We start from the raw sequence: 20,103 nt of genomic DNA, 5'->3' as shown, positions 1-20,103 counted from the left end.
TTCTTATTTAATTAAATAACTTCATTTAATTAATTAAGAATGGCTTCTCATTTAATTAAATAACCTTGTTTAATTAATTATAACTAATTAATCCATTTAATTAAATAATTTCGTTGAATTATTTTAAAATTCTTTTCGAAACTAGTCAACTGTGGTTAAATCTGGTCAATTTTTTATCGAACTTGATTTTGCGTATGTGAATATGAGTGAATGTGAGTATGAATTCCTGCAACAATTCGATGCAAATTCTTATTCAACCTTTCAAAATGAAAAGATGAGGGTCTCTTAAATAGACTTTCTTGAAATTCGTCAACGGTTGAGATCGATTTCAATTAGTGGACAGGATTAAAGGTGAAGTTCATTCATAAAGGGAGATTTCCAAATTAAAGGGAGTTAACAGATTCAATTTGAGTAAAATAAGGAGTTAACTGATTCAATTTGAGCGGAAAAAGGAGTTAACTCATTTAACTCATTTTTAATCAATAATGAACTGAAAATTTTCCTTTTTGAACTGAACAGAGATTTTGGTGAGATATTTAATTTAACAAAATGAGATATGCTCTCATAATTACTTTTTCTATTTAATTAAATAATCTTTAATTAATTAAAGGCACTTTTCTTATTTAATTAAATAACTTCATTTAATTAATTAGGAATGGCTTCTCATTTAATTAAATAATTTTATTTAATTAATTAGAAGTAAGTACTCCATTTAATTAAATAATTTTGTTTAATTATTTCAAAATTCTTTTCGAAACTAGTCAACTCAAGTCAACTATGGTTAAATCTGGTCAACTTTTGGTCAAACTTGATCTTTGCGTATGTGAATATGAGCAAATTTGAGTATGAATACTAGCAACAATTCGATGCAAATTCTCACTCAACCTTTCAAAATAAAGAGATGAGGGTCTCTTAAATAGACTTTCATAGAATTCATCAATGCTTGAGATCGATTTCGATCAACGGTCAGGATTAAAGGTGAAGTTCAATCATATAGGGAGATTTTCAAATTAAAGGGAGTCAACAGATTTAATTTGAGTAAAATAAGGAGTTAACTTATTCAATTTGAGTAGAAAATGGAGTTAACTTATTTAACTCATTTTTCATCAATAGTGAACTAGAAATTTCCCTTTTTCAACTGAAGAGAGATTTTGTTAAGATATTTAATTCAATAAAATGAAATATCCTCTAATAATTACTTTTTCTATTTAATTAAATAATTTTTTACTAATTAGAGGCACTTTTCTTATTTAATTAAATAACTTCATTTAATTAATTAGGAATGGCTTCTCATTTAATTGAATAACTTTGTTTAATTAATTAGAAGTAAGTACTCCATTTAATTAAATAATTTCGTTTAATTATTTCAAAATTTTTTTTCGAAACTAGTCAACTCAAGTAAATCGTGGTTAAATCTGGTCAACTTTTGGTCAAACTTGATCTTTTCGTATGTGAATATGAGCAAATGTGAGTATGAATTCTAGCAACAATTCGACGCAAATTCTCATTCAACCTTTCAAAATAAAGAGATGAAGTTATCTTAAATAGACTTTCATAGAATTCATCAATGGTTGAGATCAATTTCAATCAACAGTCAGGATTAAAGGAGAAGTTCAGTCATTTAGGGAGATTTTCAAATTAAAGGGAGTTAACAGATTTAATTTGAGTAAAATAAGGAGTTAACTGATTCAATTTGAGTAAAAAATGGAGTTAACTGATTTAACTCATTTTTGATCAATAGTGAACTGGAAATTTCCCTTTTTGAACTGAAGAGAGATTTTGTTGAGATATTTAATTTAATAAAATGAGATATGCTATCATAATTACTTTTTCTAATTAATTAAATAATCCTTAATTAATTAGAGGCACTTTTCTTATTTAATTAAACAACTTCATTTAATTAATTAGGAATGACTTCTCATTTAATTAAATAACTTTGTTTAATTAATTACAACTAAGTACTCCATTTAATTAAATAATTTCATTTAATTATTTCAAAATTCTTTTCGAAACTAGTCAACTGCAGTTAAATCTAGTCAACTTTTGGTCAAACTTGATCTTTGCGTAAGTGAATATGAGCAAATGTGAGTATGAATTCCAGCAACAATTCGATGCAAATTCTCGTTCAACCTTTCAAAATGAAGAGATGAGGTTCTCTTAAATAGACTTTCCTGGAATTCATCAATGGTTGAGATCGATTTCAATCAACGGTCAGGATTAAAGGTGAAGTTTAGTCATAAAGGGAGATTTTTAAATTAAAGGGAGTTAACATATTTAATTTGAGTAAAATAAGGAGTTAACTGATTCAATTTGATTAGAAAAAGCAGTTAACTGATTTAACTCATTTTTTATCAATAGTGAACTGGAAATTTCTCTTTATGGACTGAAGAGAGACTTTGTTGAGATATTTAATTTAATAAAATGAGATATGCTCTCATAATTACTTTTTCTATTTAATTAAATAATCTTTAATTAATTAGAGGCACTTTTCTTATTTAATTAAATAACTTCATTTAGTTAATCAGGAATGGCTTCTCATTTAATTAAATAACTTTTTTTAATTAATTAGAAGTAAGTACTCCATTTAATTAAATAATTTCGTTTAATTATTTCAAAATTCTTTTCGAAACTAGTCAACTCAAGTCAATCGTGGTTAAATCTAGTCAACTTTTGTCAAACTTGATCTTTGCGAATGTGAATATGAGCAAATGTGAGTATGAATTCCAGCAAAAATTCGATGCAAATTCTCATTCAACCTTTCAAAATGAAGAGATGCGGTTCTTTTAAATAGAGTTTCCTGGAATTCATCAACGGTTGAGATCGATTTCAATCAACGGTCAAGATTAAAGATCATTTCCGTCATAAAGGGAGATTTCCAACTTAAAGGGAGTTAACAGATTTAATTTGAGTAAAATAAAAAGTTAACTAATCCAATTTGAATAGAAAAAGGAGTTAACTCATTTAACTCATTTTTTATCAATAGTGAACTAGAAATTTATTTTTTTGAACTAAAGAGAGATTTTGTTAAGATATTTAATTTAATAAAATGAGATATGCTCTCATAATTACTTTTTCTATTTAATTAAATAATCTTTAGTTAATTTGAGACACTTTTCTTATTTAATTAAATAACTTCATTTAATTAGTTAGGAATGGCTTCTCATTTAATTAAATAACTTTATTTAATTAATTAGAAGTAAATACTCCATTTAATTAAATAATTTCATTTTAATATTTTAAAATTCTTTTTGAAACTAGTCAAATCAAGTCAACCGTTGTTAAATCTGGTCAACATTTGGTCAAACTTGAACTTTGCGTATGTGAATATGAGCAAATGTGAGTATGAATTTCAACAACAATTCGATGCAAATTCTCATTCAACGTTTCAAAATGAAGAGATGAGGGTCTCTTAAATAGACTTTCTTTAAATTCATCGATGGTTGAGATCGATTTGTATCAGCGGTCGGGATTAAAGGTGAAGTTCAGTCATAAAGGGAGATTTTCAAATTAAAGAGAGTTAACAGATTTAATTTGAGTAAAATAAGAAGTTAACTGATTCAATTTGAGTAGAAAAAGGAGTTAACTGATTTAACTCATTTTTTATCAATAGTGAACTAAAAATTTCCCTTTTTGATCTGAAGAGAGATTTTTTTGATATATTTAATTTAATAAAATGAGGTTTTCTCTCATAATTACTTTTTCTATTTAATTAAATAATCTTTAATTAATTTGAGACACTTTTCTTATTTAATTAAATAACTTCATTTAATTAGTTACGAATTGCTTCTCATTTAAATAAATAACTTTTTTTAATTAATTAGAAGTAAGTACTCCATTTAATTAAATAATTTTGTTTAATTATTTCAAAATTCTTTTTGAAACTAGTCAACTCAAGTCAACCGTGGTTAAATTTGGTCAACTTTTGATCAAACTTGATCTTTGCGTATGTGAATATGAGCAAATGTGAGTATGAATTCCAGCAACAATTCGATGCAAATTCTCATTCAACCTTTCAAAATGAAGAGATGAGGGTCTCTTAAATAGACTTTCTTAAAATTCATCAACGGTTGAGATGGATTTCAATCAGCGGTTAGGATTAAATGTGAAGTTCAGTCATAAAGGGAGATTTCCAAATTAAAGGGAGTTAATAGATTTAATTTGAGTAAAATAAAAAGTTAACTCATTCAATTTGAGTAGAAAAAGGAGTTAACTGATTTAACTCATTTTTGATCACTAGTGAACTAAAAATTTCCCTTTTTGATCTGAAGTGAGATTTTGTTGAGATATTTAATTTAAAAAAATTAGATATGCGCTCATAATTACTTTTTCTATATAATTAAATAATCTTTAATTAATTTGAGACACTTTTCTTATTTAATTAAATAACTTCATTTAATTAGTTAGGAATGGCTTTTCATTTAATTAAATAACTTTTTTTAATTAAATAGAAGTAAGTACTCCATTTAATTAAATAGTTTCGTTTAATTATTTCAAAATTCTTTTTGAAACTAGTCAACTCAAGTCAACCGTGGTTAAATCTGGTCAACTCTTGGTCAAACTTGATCTTTGCGTATGTGAATATGAGCAAATGTGAGTATGAATTCCAACAAAAATTCTATGCAAATTCTTATTCAACCTTTCAAAATGAAGAGATGAGGGTCTCTTAAATAGACTTTTTTGAAATTCATCAACGGTTGAGATCGATTTCAATCAGCGTTCAGGATTAAAGTTGAAGTTCAGTCATAAAGGGAGATTTCCAAATTAAATAGAGTTAATAGATTTAATTTGAGTAAAATTAGGAGTTAACTGATTCAATTTGAGTAGAAAAAGTAGTTAACTGATTTAACTCATTTTTTATCAATAGTGAACTAGAAATTTCCCTTTTTGAACTGAAGAGAGATTTTGTTGAGATATTTAAATTAATAAAATGAGATATGCTCTCATAATTACTTTTTCTAGTTAATTAAATAATCTTTAATTAATTTGAGACACTTTTCTTATTTAATTAAATAACTTTATTTAATTAGTTAGGAATGGCTTCTCATTTAATTAAATAACTTTTTTTATTTAAGTAGAAGTATGTACTCCATTTAATTAAATAATTTCGTTTAATTATTTCAAAATTTTTTTCGAAACTAGTCAACTCAAGTCAATCGTGGTTAAATCTGGTCAACTTTTTGTCAAACTTGATCTTTGCGTATGTGAATATGAGAAAATCTGATTATGAATTTGGGCAACAATTCGATGCAAATTCTCATTCAACCTTTCAAAATGAAGAGATGAGGGTCTCTTAAAAAGGCTTTGCTAGAATTCATCAACGGTTGAGATCGATTTCAATGAACAGTCAAGATTAAAGGTGAAGTTCAGTCATAAAGGGAGATTTTCAAATTAAATGGTGTTAACAGATTTAATTTGAGTAAAATAAGGAGTTAACTGATTCAATTTGAGTAGAAAAAGAAGTTAACTGATTGAACTCATTTTTTATCAATAGTGAACAGGAAATTTCCCTTTTTGAACTAAAGAGAGATTTTGTCGAGATATTTAATTTGATAAAATTAGATATGCTCTCATAAATAGTTTTTCTATTTAATTAAATAATCTTTAATTAATTAGAAACACTTTTCTTATTTAATTAAATAACTTCATTTAATTAATTAGGAATGGCTTCTCATTCAATTAAATAACTTTGTTTAATTAATTAGAAGTAAGTACTCCATTTAATTAAATAATTTAGTTTAATTATTTCAAAAATTTTTTCAAAACTAGTGAACTCATGTCAACCATGGTTAAATCTAGTCAACTTTTGGTCAAACTTGATCTTTGCGTATGTGAATATGAGAAAATGTCAGTATGAATTCCATCAATAATTTGATAAAAGTTCTCATTCAACCTTTCAAAATAAAGATATGAGTGTTTCTAAAATAGACTTTCCTAAAATTCATGAATTGTTGAGATCGATTTCAATCAACGGTCAGGATTAAAGGTGAAGTTCAGTCATAAAGGGAGATTTCTAAATTAAAGGAAGTTAATAGATTTAATTTGAGTAAAATAATGAGTTAACTGATTCAATTTGAGTACAAAAAAGAGTTAATTGATTTAACCCATTTTTGATCAATAGTGAAGTGGAAATGTCCCTTTGTCAACTGAAGAGAGATTTTGTTGAGATATTTAATTTAATAAAATGAGATATGCTCTAATAATTAGTTTTTCTATTTAATTAAATAATCTTTAGTTAATTAGAGACACTTTTCTTATTTAATTAAATAACTTCATTTAATTAATTAGGAGTGGTTTCTCATTTAATTAAATAACTTTTTTTAATTAGTTAGAAGTATATACTCCATTTAATTAAATAATTTGGTTTAATTATTTTAAAATTATTTTAGAAACTAGTCAACTCAAGTCAACCGTGGTTAAATCTTGTCAACTTTTGGTCAAACTTGACATTTGCGTATGTGAATATGATCAAATGTGAGTATGAATTTCAGCGAAAATTCGATGCAAATTCTCATTCAACCTTTCAAAATGAAGAGATGAGGGTCTCTTAAATAGACTTTCCTGGAATTCATCAACGGTTGAGATCGATTTTAATCAACGGTTATGATTAAAGGTGAAGTTTAGTCATAAAGGAAGATTTCCAAATTAAAGGGAGTTAACAGATTTAATTTGAGTAAAATAAGGAGTTCTTTGATTCAATTTGAGTAGAAAAAGGAATTAACCGATTTAACACATTTTTCATAAATAGTGAACTGGAAATTTCCCTTTTTGAACTGAAGAGAGATTTTGTTGAGATATTTAATTTAATAAAATGAGATATGCTCTCATAATTACTTTTTCTATTTAATTAAATAATCTTTAATTAATTAGAGACAATTTTCTTATTTAATTAAATAACTTTATTTAATTAATCAGGAATGGCTTCTCATTTAATTAAATAACTTTGTTTAATTAATTAGAAGTAAGTACTCCATTTAATGAAATAATTTAGTTTAATTATTTTAAAATTCTTTTCGAAACTAGGCAACTCAAGTCAACCGTAGTTAAATCTTGTTAGCTTTTGGTCAAACTTGATGTTTGCATATGTGAATATGAGCAAATGTGAGTATGAATTCCAACAACAATTTGATGCAAATTCTCATTCAACCTTTCAAAATGAAGAGATGAGGGTCTCTTAAATAGACTTTTTTGGAATTTATCAACGGTTGAGATCGATTTCAATCAACGGTCAGGATTAAAGGTGAAGTTCGGTCATAAAGTGAGATTTCCAAATTAAATGGAGTTAACAGATTTAATTTGAGTAAAATAAGGAGTTAATTGATTCAATTTGAGTAGAAAAAGGAGTTAACTCATTTAACTCATTTCTTATAAATAGTGAATTGGAAATTACCCTTTTTGAACTGAAGAGAGATTTTGTTGAGATATTTAATTTAATAAAATGAGATATGCTCTCATAATTACTTTTTCTATTTAATTAAATAATATTTAAATAATCAAAGATGCTTTTCTTATTTAATTAAATAACTTCATTTAATTAATTAGGAATGGCCTCTCATTTAATTAAATAACTTTGTTTAATTAATTAGAAGTAAGTACTCCATTTGATTAAATAATTTGATTTAATTATTTTAAAATTCTTTTTGAAACTAGTCAACTCAAGTCAACCGTGGTTAAATCTGGTTAGCTTTTGGTCAAACTTGATGTTTGCATATGTGAATATGAGCAAATGTGATTATGAATTCCAGCAACAATTCGATACAAATTCTCTTTCCTCCTTTCAAAATGAAGAGTTGAGGGTCTCTTAAATAGACTTTCCTGGAATTTATCAACGGTTGAGATCGATTTCAATCAATGATCAGGATTAAAGGTGAAGTTCAGTCATAAAGAGAGATTTCCAAATTAAAGGCAGTTAACAGATTTAATTTGAGTAAAATAAAGAGTTAACTGATTCAATTTGAGTAGAAAAAGGAGTTAACTGATTTAACTCATTTTTGATCAATGGTGAACTGGAAATTTTCCTTTTTGAACTAAAGATATATTTTGTTGAGATATTTAGTTTAATAAAATGAGATATGCTCTCATAATTACTTTTTCTAATTAATTAAATAATCTTTAATTAATTAGAGACACTTTTCTTATTTAATTAAATAACTTCATTTAATTAATTGGCAATGGCTTCTCAATTAATTAAATAACTTTGTTTAATTAGCTAGAAGTAAACACTCCATTTATTTAAATAATTTTCGTTAATTATTTCAAAATTTCTTTCGAAACTAGTCAACTCAAGTTAACCGTGGTTAAATCTGGTCAACTTTTGGTCAAACTTGATCTTTGTGTATGTGAATATGAGCAAATGTGAGTATGTATTCTAACAATAATTCGATGCAAATTCTAATTCAACCTTTCAAAATGAAGAGATGAGGGTCTCTTAAATAGACTTTCTTGGAATTCATCAACAGTTGAGATCAATTTCAATCAACGGTCAGGATTAAAGTTGAAGTTCAGTCATAAAGGGAGATTTCCAAATTAAAGGGAGTTAACAGATTTAATTTAAGTAAAATAAGGAGTTAACTGATTCAATTTGAGTAGAAAAAGGAGTTGACTAATTTAACTCATTTTTTATCAATAGTGAACTGAAAATTTCCCTTTTTGAACTGAAGAAAGATTTTGTTGAGATATTTAATTTAGTAAAATGAGATATGCTCTCCTAATTTCTTTTTCTATTTAATTAAATAATCTTTAATTAATTAGAGACACTTTTCTTATTTAATTAAATAACTTCATTTAATTAATTAAGAATGACCTCTCATTTAATTAAATAACTTTTTTTAATTAACTAGAAGTAAGTACTCCATTTAATTAAATAATTTCGTTTAATTATTTCAAAAAAAAATTTGAAACTAGTCAACTCAAGTCAACCGTGGTTAAATCTGGTCAAATTTTGGTCAAAGCTAATGTTTGCATATGTGAGTATGAGCAATTGTGAGTATGAATTCCAGCAACAATTCGATGCAAATTTTCTTTAAACCTTTCAAAATGAAGAGATGAGGGTCTCTTAAATAGACTTTGCTGGAATTCATCAACGGTTGAGATTGATTTCAATCAACGGTTAGGATTAAAGGTGAAGTTCAGTCATAACGGGAGATTTCCAAATTAAAGGGAGTTAACAGATTTAATTTGAGTAAAATAAGGAGTTAACTGATTCAATATGAGTAGAAAAAGGAGTTAACTCATTTAACTCATTTTTCATCAATAGTGAACTAGAAATTTCCCTTTTTGAACTGAAGAGAGATTTTGCTGAGATATATAATTTAATAAAATGAGATATGATCTCATAATTTTTTTTTTATTTAATTAAATATTTTTTAATTAATTAGAGACACTTTTTTTATTTAGTTAAATAACTTCATTTAATTAATTAGGAATGGCTTCTCATTTAATTAAATAACTTTGTTTAATTAACTAGAAGTAAGTACTCCATTTAATTAAATAATTTCGTTTAATTATTTCAAAATTCTTTTCAAAATTAGTCAACTCAAGTCAACCTTGGTTAAATCTGGTCAACTTTTGGTCAAACTTGAACTTTGCGTATGTGAATATGAGCAAATGTGAGTATGAATTCCAGCAACAATTCGATGTAAATTCTCATTCAACTTTTCAAAATGAAGAGATGAGGGTCTCTTAAATAGACTTTCATGTAATTCATCAACGGTTGAGATCGATTTCAATCAACGGTCAGGATTAAAGATGAAGTTCAGTCATAAAGGGAGATTTCCAAATTAAAGGAAGTTAACAGATTTAATTTGAGTAAAATAAGGAGTTAACTGATTCAATTTGAGTAGAAAGAGGAGTTAACTGATATAACTCATTTTTGATCAATAGTGAACTGAAAATTTCCCTTTTTGAATTGAAGAGAGATTTTTTTGAGATAATTAATTTAATAAAATGAGATATTCTCTCATAATTACTTTTTCTATTAAATTAAATAATCTTTAATTAATTAGAGACCCTTTTCTTATTTAATTAAATAACATCATTTAATTAATTAGGAATGGCCTCTCATTTAAAAAAATAACTTTGTTTAATTAATTAGAAGTAAGTACTCCATTTATTTAAATAATTTCGCTTAATTATTTCAAAATTCTTTTTGAAACTAGTCAACTCAAGTCAACCGTTGTTAAATTTGGTCAACTTTTGGTCAAACTTGATGTTTGCATATGTGAATTTGAGCAAATGTGACTATGAATTCCAGCAACAATTCTATGCAAATTCTCTTTTAACCTTTCAAAATGAAGAGATGAGGGTCTCTTAAATAGACTTTCCTGGAACTCATCAACGGTTGAGATCGATTTCAATCAACGGTCAGTTCAGTCATAAAAGGAGATTTCCAAATTAAAAGAAGTTAACGGATTTAATTTGAGTAAAATAAGGAGTTAACTGATTCAATGTGAGTAAAAAAATGAGTTAACTGATTTAACTCATTTTTGATCAATAGTGAACTGAAAATTTCCCTTTGTGAACTGAAGAGAGATTTTGTTGAGATATTTAATTTAATAAAATGAGATATGCTCTCATAATTACTTTTTCTATTTAATTAAATAATCTTCAATTAATTAGAGACTCTTTTCTTATTTAATTAAATAACTTCATTTAATTAATTAAGAATGGCTTCTCATTTAATTAATTAGAAGTAAGTACTCCATTTAATTAAATAATTTCATTTAATTATTTTAAAATTCTTTTCGAAACTAGTCAACTCAAGTCAACCGTGGTTAAATCTGGTCAACTCTTGGTCAAACTTGATATTTGCGAATGTGAATATGAGCAAATGTGATTATAAATTCCAGCAACAATTCGATGCCAATTCTCATTCAACTTTTAAAAATGAAGAGATGAGGGTCTCTTAAATAAACTTTCTTGGAATTCATCAACGATTGGGATCAATCTTAATCAACGGTCAAGATTAAAGATGAAGTTCAGTCATAAAGGGAGATTTTCAAATTAAAGGGAGTTAACAGATTTAATTTGAGTAAAATAAGGAGTTAACTGATTCAATTTTTGTAGAAAAAGGAGTTAACTCATTTAACTCATTTTTTATCAATAGTGAATTAGAAATTTCCCTTTTTGAACTGAAGAGAGATTTTGTTGAGATATTTAATTTAATAAAATGAGATATGCTCTCATAATTACTTTCTCTATTTAGTTAAATAATCTTTAATTAATTAGAGGCAATTTTCTTATTTAATTAAATAACTTCATTTAATTAATTAAGAATGGCTTCTCATTTAATTAAATAACCTTGTTTAATTAATTATAACTAATTAATCCATTTAATTAAATAATTTCGTTGAATTATTTTAAAATTCTTTTCGAAACTAGTCAACTGTGGTTAAATCTGGTCAATTTTTTATCAAACTTGATCTTTGCGTATGTGAATATGAGTGAATGTGAGTATGAATTCCTGCAACAATTCAATGCAAATTCTCATTCAACCTTTCAAAATGAAAAGATGAGGGTCTATTAAATAGACTTTCTTGGAAATCGTCAACGGTTGAGATCGATTTCAATTAGTGGACAGGATTAAAGGTGAAGTTCAGTCATAAAGGGAGATTTCCAAATTAAAGGGAGTTAACAGATTCAATTTGAGTAAAATAAGGAGTTAACTGATTCAATTTGAGCGGAAAAAGGAGTTACCTCATTTAACTCATTTTTAATCAATAATGAACTGAAAATTTCCCTTTTTGAACTGAACAGAGATTTTGTTGAGATATTTAATTTAACAAAATGAGATATGCTCTCATAATTACTTTTTCTATTTAATTAAATAATCTTTAAGTAATTAAAGGCACTTTTCTTATTTAATTAAATAACTTCATTTAATTAATTAGGAATGGCTTCTCATTTAATTAAATAATTTTATTTAATTAATTAGAAGTAAGTACTCCATTTAATTAAATAATTTCGTTTAATTATTTCAAAATTCTTTTCGAAACTAGTCAACTCAAGTCAACTGTGGTTAAATCTGGTCAACTTTTGGTCAAACTTGATCTTTGCGTATGTGAATATGAGCAAATGTGAGTATGAATACTAGCAACAATTCGATGCAAATTCTCACTCAACCTTTCAAAATAAAGAGATGAGGGTCTCTTAAATAGACTTTCATAGAATTCATCAATGCTTGAGATCGATTTCAATCAACAGTCAGGATTAAAGGAGAAGTTTAGTCATATAGGGAGATTTTCAAATTAAAGGGAGTTAACAGATTTAATTTGAGTAAAATAAGAAGTTAACTGATTCAATTTGAGTAGAAAATGGAGTTAACTGATTTAACTCATTTTTTATCAATAGTGAGCTGGAAATTTCCCTTTTTGAACTGAAGAGAGATTTTGTTGAGATATTTAATTTAATAAAATGAGATATGCTATCATAATTACTTTTTCTAATTAATTAAATAATCCTTAATTAATTAGAGGCACTTTTATTATTTAATTAAATAACTTCATTTAATTAATTAGGAATGACTTCTCATTTAATTAAATAACTTTGTTTAATTAATTACAACTAAGTACTCCATTTAATTAAATAATTTCATTTAATTATTTCAAAAGTCTTTTCGAAACTAGTCAACTGTAGTTAAATTTGGTCAACTTTTGGTCAAACTTGATCTTTGCGTAAGTGAATATGAGCAAATATGAGTATTAATTCCAGTAACAATTCGATGCAAATTCTCAGTCAACCTTTCAAAATGAAGAGATTAGGTTCTCTTAAATAGACTTTCCTGGAATTCATCAATGGTTGAGATCAATTTCAATCAACGGTTAGGATTAAAGGTGAAGTTTAGTAATAAAGGGAGATTTCCAAATAAAAGGGAGTTAACATATTTAATTTGAGTAAAATAAGGAGTTAACTGATTCAATTTGATTAGAAAAAACAGTTAACTGATTTAACTCATTTTTGATTAATAGTGAACTGGAAATTTCCCTTTATGAACTGAAGAGAGATTTTGTTGAGATATTTAATTTAATAAAATGAGATATGCTCTCATAATTACTTTTTCTATTTAATTAAATAATCTTTAATTAATTAGAGGCACTTTTCTTATTTAATTAAATAACTTCATTTAGTTAATCAGGAATGGCTTCTCATTTAATTAAATAACTTTTTTTAATTAATTAGAAGTAAGTACACCATTTAATTAAATAATTTCGTTTAATTATTTCAAAATTCTTTTCGAAAATAGTCAACTCAAGTCAACCGTAGTTAAATCTAGTCAACTTTTGTCAAACTTGATCTTTGCGAATGTGAATATGAGCAAATGTGAGTATGAATTCCAGCAACAATTCGATGCAAATTCTCATTCAACCTTTCAAAATGAAGAGATGAGGGTCTCTTAAATAGACTTTTCTAGAATTCATCAACGGTTGAAATCGATTTCAATCAATGGTTAGGATTAAAGGTGAAGTTCAGTCATAAAGGGAGATTTTCAAATTAAAGAGTGTTAACAGATTTAATTTGAGTAAAATAAGGAGTTAACTGATTCAATTTGAGTAGAAAAAAGAGTTAACTAATTTAACTCATTTTTGATCAATAGTGAACTGGAAATTTCTCTTTTTGAACTGAAGAGAGATTTTGTTGAGATATTTAATTTAATAAAATGAGATATGCTCTCATAATTACTTTTTCTATTTAATTAAATAATATTTAATTAATTAGAGGCACTTTTTTTATTTAATTAAATAACTTCATTTAATCAATTAGAATTGGCTTCTCATTTAACTAAATAACTTTGTTTAATTAATTAGAAGTAAGTACTCCATTTAATTAAATAATTTTGTTTAATTATTTCAAAATTCTTTTTAAAACTAGTCAACTCAAGTCAACCGTTGTTAAATTTGGTCAACTTTTTGTCAAACATGATCTTTGCGTATGTGAATATGAGCAAATGTGAGTATGAATTCCAGCAAAAATTCGATGCAAATTCTCATTCAACCTTTCAAAATGAAGAGATGCGGGTCTTTTAAATAGAGTTTCCTGAAATTCATCAATGGTTGAGATCGATTTCAATCAACGGTCAAGATTAAAGGTGAGTTCCGTCATAAAGGGAGATTTTCAACTTAAAGGGAGTTAACAGATTTAATTTGAGTAAAATAAAAAGTTAACTAATCCAATTTGAGTAGAAAAAGGAGTTAACTGATTTAACTCATTTTTTATCAATAGTGAACTAGAAATTTATTTTTTTGAACTAAAGAGAGATTTTGTTGAGATATTTAATTTAATAAAATGAGATATGCTCTCATAATTACTTTTTCTATTTAATTAAATAATCTTTAATTAATTTGAGACACTTTTCTTATTTAATTAAATAACTTCATTTAATTAGTTAGGAATGGCTTCTCATTTAATTAAATAACTTTGTTTAATTAATTAGAAGTAAGTACTCTATTTAATTAAATAATTTCATTTTAATATTTCAAAATTCTTTTTGAAATGAGTCAAATCAAGTCAACCGTTGTTAAATCTGGTCAACATTTGGTCAAACTTTATCTTTGCGTATGTGAATATGAGCAAATGTGAGTATGAATTCCAGCAACAATTCGATGCAAATTCTCATTCAACCTTTCAAAATGAAGAGATGAGGGTCTCTTAAATAGACTTTCTTTAAATTCATCAATGGTTGAGATCGATTTGTATCAGCGGTCGGGATTAAAGGTGAAGTTCAGTCATAAAGGGAGATTTTCAAATTAAAGAGAGTTAACAGATTTAATTTGAGTAAAATAAGAAGTTAACTGATTCAATTTGAGTAGAAAAAGGAGTTAACTGATTTAACTCATTTTTTATCAATAGTGAACTGAAAATTTCTCTTTTTGATCTAAAGAGAGTTTTTTTGAAATATTTAATGTAATAAAATGAGATTTTCCCTAATAATTATTTTTTCTATTTAATTAAATAATCTTTAATTAATTTGAGACACTTTTCTTATTTAATTAAATAACTTCATTTAATTAGTTACGAATTGCTTCTCATTTAAATAAATAACTTTATTTAATTAATTAGAAGTAAGTACTCCATTTAATTAAATAATTTCGTTTAATTATTTGAAAATTCTTTTTGAAACTAGTCAACTCAAGTCAACCGTGGTTAAATTTGGTCAACTTTTGATCAAACTTGATCTTTGCGTATGTGAATATGAGCAAATGTGAGTATGAATTCCAGCAACAATTCGATGCAAATTCTCATTCAACCTTTCAAAATGAAGAGATGAGGGTCTCTTATATAGACTTTCTTAAAATTCATCAACGGTTGAGATCGATTTCAATCAGCGGTCAGGATTAAATGTGAAGTTCAGTCATAAAGGGAGATTTCCAAATTAAAGGGAGTTAACAGATTTAATTTGAGTAAAATAAAAAGTTAACTCATTCAATTTGAGTAGAAAAAGGATTTAACTGATTTAACTCATTTTTGATCAGTAGTGAACTGAAAATTTCTCTTTTTGATCTAAAGAGAGATTTTGTTGAGATATTTAATTTAAAAAAATTAGATATGCTCTCATAATTACTTTTTCTATATAATTAAATAATCTTTAATTAATTTGAGACACTTTTCTTATTTAATTAAATAACTTCATTTAATTAGTTAGGAATGGCTTTTCATTTAATTAAATAACTTTGTTTAATTAAATAGAAGTAAGTACTCCATTTAATTAAATAGTTTCGTTTAATTATTTCAAAATTCTTTTTGAAACTAGTCAACTCAAGTCAATCGTGGTTAAATCTGGTCAACTCTTGGTCAAACTTGATCTTTGCGTATGTGAATATGAGCCAATGTGAGTATGAATTCCAACAACAATTCGATGCAAATTCTTATTCAACATTTCAAAATGAAGAGATGAGGGTCTCTTAAATAAACTTTCTTGGAATTCATCAACGGTTGAGATCGATTTCAATCAGCATTCAGGATTACAGGTGAAGTTCAGTCATAAAGGGAGATTTCCAAATTAAATGGAGTTAATAGATTTAATTTGAGTAAAATTAGGAGTTAACTGATTCAATTTGAGTAGAAAAAGGAGTTAACTGATTTAACTTATTTTTTATCAATAGTGAACTAGAAATTTCCCTTTTTGAACTGAAGAGAGATTTTGTTGAGATATTTAATTTAATAAAATGAGATATGCTCTCATAATTACTTTTTCTATTTAATTAAATAATCTTTAATTAATTAGAGACAATTTTCTTATTTAATTAAATAACTTCATTTAATTAAATAACTTTGTTTAATTAATTAGAAGTAAATACTCCATTTAATGAAATAATTTAGTTTAATTATTTCAAAATTCTTTTCGAAACTAGTCAACTCAAGTCAACCGTGGTTAAATCTGGTCAACTTTTTGTCAAAATTGATCTTTGCGTATGTGAATATGAGAAAATGTGATTATGAATTTGGGCAACAATTCGATGCAAATTCTCATTCATCCTTTCAAAATGAAGAGATGAGGGTCTCTTAAATAGGCTTTCCTAGAATTCATCAACGGTTGAGATCGATTTCAATGAACAGTCAAGATTAAAGGTGAAGTTCAGTCATAAAGAGAGATTTACAAATTAAATGGTGTTAACAGATTTAATTTGAGTAAAATAAGGAGTTAACTGATTCAATTTGAGTAGAAAAAGGAGTTAACTGATTGAACTCATTTTTGATCAATAGTGAATAGGAAATTTCCCTTTTTGAACTAAAGAGAGATTTTGTCAAGATATTTAATTTGATAAAATGAGATATGCTCTCATAAATAGTTTTTCTATTTAATTAAATAATCTTTAATTAATTAGAGACACTTTTCTTATTTAATTAAATAACTTCATTTAATTAATTAGGAATGGCTTCTCATTCAATTAAATAACTTTGTTTAATTAATTAGAAGTAAGTACTCCATTTAATTAAATAATTTCGTTTAATTATTTCAAAATTCTTTTCAAAACTAGTGAACTCATATCAACCGTGGTTAAATCTAGTCAACTTTTGGTCAAACTTGATCTTTGCATATGTCAATATGAGCAAATGTGAGTATGAATTTCATCAATAATTTGATACAAATTCTCATTCAACCTTTCAAAATAAAGAGATGAGTGTTTCTAAATTAGACTTTCCTAAAATTCATGAATTGTTGAGATCAATTTCAATCAACGGTCAGGATTAAAGGTGAAGTTCAGTCATAAAAGGAGATTTCTAAATTAAAGGGAGTTAACAGATTTAATTTGAGTAAAATAAGGAGTTAACTGATTCAATTTGAGTACAAAAAAGAGTTAATTGATTTAACCCATTTTTGATCAATAGTGAAATGGAAATGTCCCTTTTTCAACTGAAGAGAGATTTTGTTGAGATATTTAATTTAATAAAATGAGATATTCTCTAATAATTAGTTTTTCTATTTAATTAAATAATCTTTAGTTAATTAGAGACACTTTTCTTATTTAATTAAATAACTTCATTTAATTAATTAGGAGTGGTTTCTCATTTAATTAAATAATTTTTTTTAATTAATTAGAAGTATATACTCCATTTAATTAAATAATTTTGTTTAATTATTTTAAAATTCTTCTAGAAACTAGTCAACTCAAGTCAACCGTGGTTAAATCTTGTCAACTTTTGGTCAAACTTGACCTTTGCGTATGTGAATATGATCAAATGTGAGTCTAAATTCCAGTGAAAATTCGATGCAAATTCTCATTCAACCTTTCAAAATGAAGAGATGAGGGTCTCTTAAATAGACTTTCCTAGAATTCATCAACGGTTGAGATTGATTTTAATCAACGGTTATGATTAAAGGTGAAGTTTAGTCATAAAGGGAGATTTCAAAATTAAAGGGAGTTAACAGATTTAATTTGAGTAAAATAAGGAGTTATTCGATTCAATTTGAGTAGAAAAAGGAATTAACCGATTTAACTCATTTTTCATCAATAATGAACTGGAAATTTCCCTTTTTGAACTGAAGAGAGATTTTGTTGAGATATTTAATTTAATAAAATGAGATATGCTCTCATAATTACTTTTTCTATTTAATTAAATAATCTTTAATTAATTAGAGACAATTTTCTTATTTAATTAAATAACTTCATTTAATTAATTAGGAATGGCTTCTCATTTAATTAAATAACTTTGTTTAATTAATTAGAAGTAAGTACTCCATTTAATGAAATAATTTAGTTTAATTATTTCAAAATTCTTTTCGAAACTAGTCAACTCAAGTCAACCGTAGTTAAATTTGGTTAGCTTTTGGTCAAACTTGATGTTTGCATATGTGAATATGAGCAAATGTGAGTATGAATTCCAACAACAATTTGATGCAAATTCTCATTCAACCTTTCAAAATGAAGAGATGAGGGTCTCTTAAATAGACTTTCTTGGAATTTATCAACGGTTGAGATCGATTTCAATCAACGGTCAGGATTAAAGGTGAAGTTTGGTCATAAAGCGAGATTTCCAAATTAAAGGGAGTTAATAGATTTAATTTGAATAAAATAAGGAGTTAACTGATTCAATTTGAGTAGAAAAAGGAGTTAACTCATTTAACTCATTTCTTATCAATAGTGAACTAAAAATTACCCTTTTTGAACTGAAGAGAGATTTTGTTGAGATATTTAATTTAATAAAATGAGATATGCTCTCATAATTACTTTTTCTATTTAATTAAATAATATTTAAATAATTAGAGATGCCTTTCTTATTTAATTAAATAACTTCATTTAATTAATTAGGAATGGCCTCTTATTTAATTAAATAACTTTGTTTAATTAATTAGAAGTAAGTATTCCATTTAATTAAATAATTTCATTTAATTATTTCAAAATTCTTTTTGAAACTAGTCAACTCAAGTCAACAGTGGTTAAATTTGGTTAGCTTTTGGTCAAACTTGATGTTTGCATATGTGAATATGAGCAAATGTGAGTATGAATTCCAGCAACAATTCGATGCAAATTCTCTTTCCACCTTTCAAAATGAAGAGATGAGGGTCTCTTAAATAGACTTTCCTGGAATTCATCAACGGTTGAGATCGATTTCAATCTACAGTCAGGATTAAAGGTGAAGTTCAGTCATAAAGGGAGATTTCCAAATTAAAGGCAGTTAACAGATTTAATTTGAGTAAAATAAGGAGTTAACTGATTCAATTTGAGTAGAAAAAGGAGTTAACTAATTTAACTCATTTTTGATCAATAGTGAACTGGAAATTTTCCTTTTTGAACTAAAGAGATATTTTGTTGAGATATTTAGTTTAATAAAATGAGATATGCTCTAATAATTACTTTTTCTAATTAATTAAATAATCTTTAATTAATTAGAGACACTTTTCTTATTTAATTAAATAACTTCATTTAATTAATTAGCAATGGCTTCTCAATTAATTAAATACCTTTGTTTAATTAGCTAGAAGTAAGTACTCCAGTTTTAAAATAATTTTCGTTAATTATTTCAAAATTTCTTTCAAAACTAGTCAACTCAAGTTAACCGTGGTTAAATCTGGTCAACTTTTGGTCAAACTTGATCTTTGTCTATGTGAATATGAGCAAATGTGAGTATGTATTCTAACAATAATTCGATGCAAATTATAATTCAACCTTTCAAAATGAAGAGATGAGGGTCTCTTAAATAGACTTTCTTGGAATTCATCAACGATTGAGATCAATTTCAATCAACGGTCAGGATTAAAGTTGAAGTTCAGTCATAAAGGGAGATTTCCAAATTAAAGGGAGTTAACAGATTTAATTTAAGTAAAATAAGGAGTTAACTGATTCAATTTGAGTAGAAAAAGGAGTTGACTGATTTAACTCATTTTTGATCAATAGTGAACTGGAAATTTCCCTTTTTGAACTGAAGAAAGATTTTGTTGAGATATTTAATTTAGTAAAATGAGATATGCTCTCCTAATTTCTTTTTCTATTTAATTAAATAATCTTTAATTAATTAGAGACACTTTTCTTATTTAATTAAATAACTTCATTTAATTAATTAAGAATGGCTTCTCATTTAATTAAATAACTTTTTTTAATTAACTAGAAGTAAGTACTCCATTTAATTAAATAATTTCGTTTAATTATTTCAAAATTCTTTTCGAAACTA

Source organism: Cupressus sempervirens, chromosome 9 (assembly GCF_028749045.1).
Source record: "Cupressus sempervirens isolate cs-2001-9-10 chromosome 9, ASM2874904v1, whole genome shotgun sequence".
Lineage (NCBI taxonomy): Eukaryota > Viridiplantae > Streptophyta > Pinopsida > Cupressales > Cupressaceae > Cupressus > Cupressus sempervirens.
Note: the sequence above shows the minus strand (reverse complement) of the source record.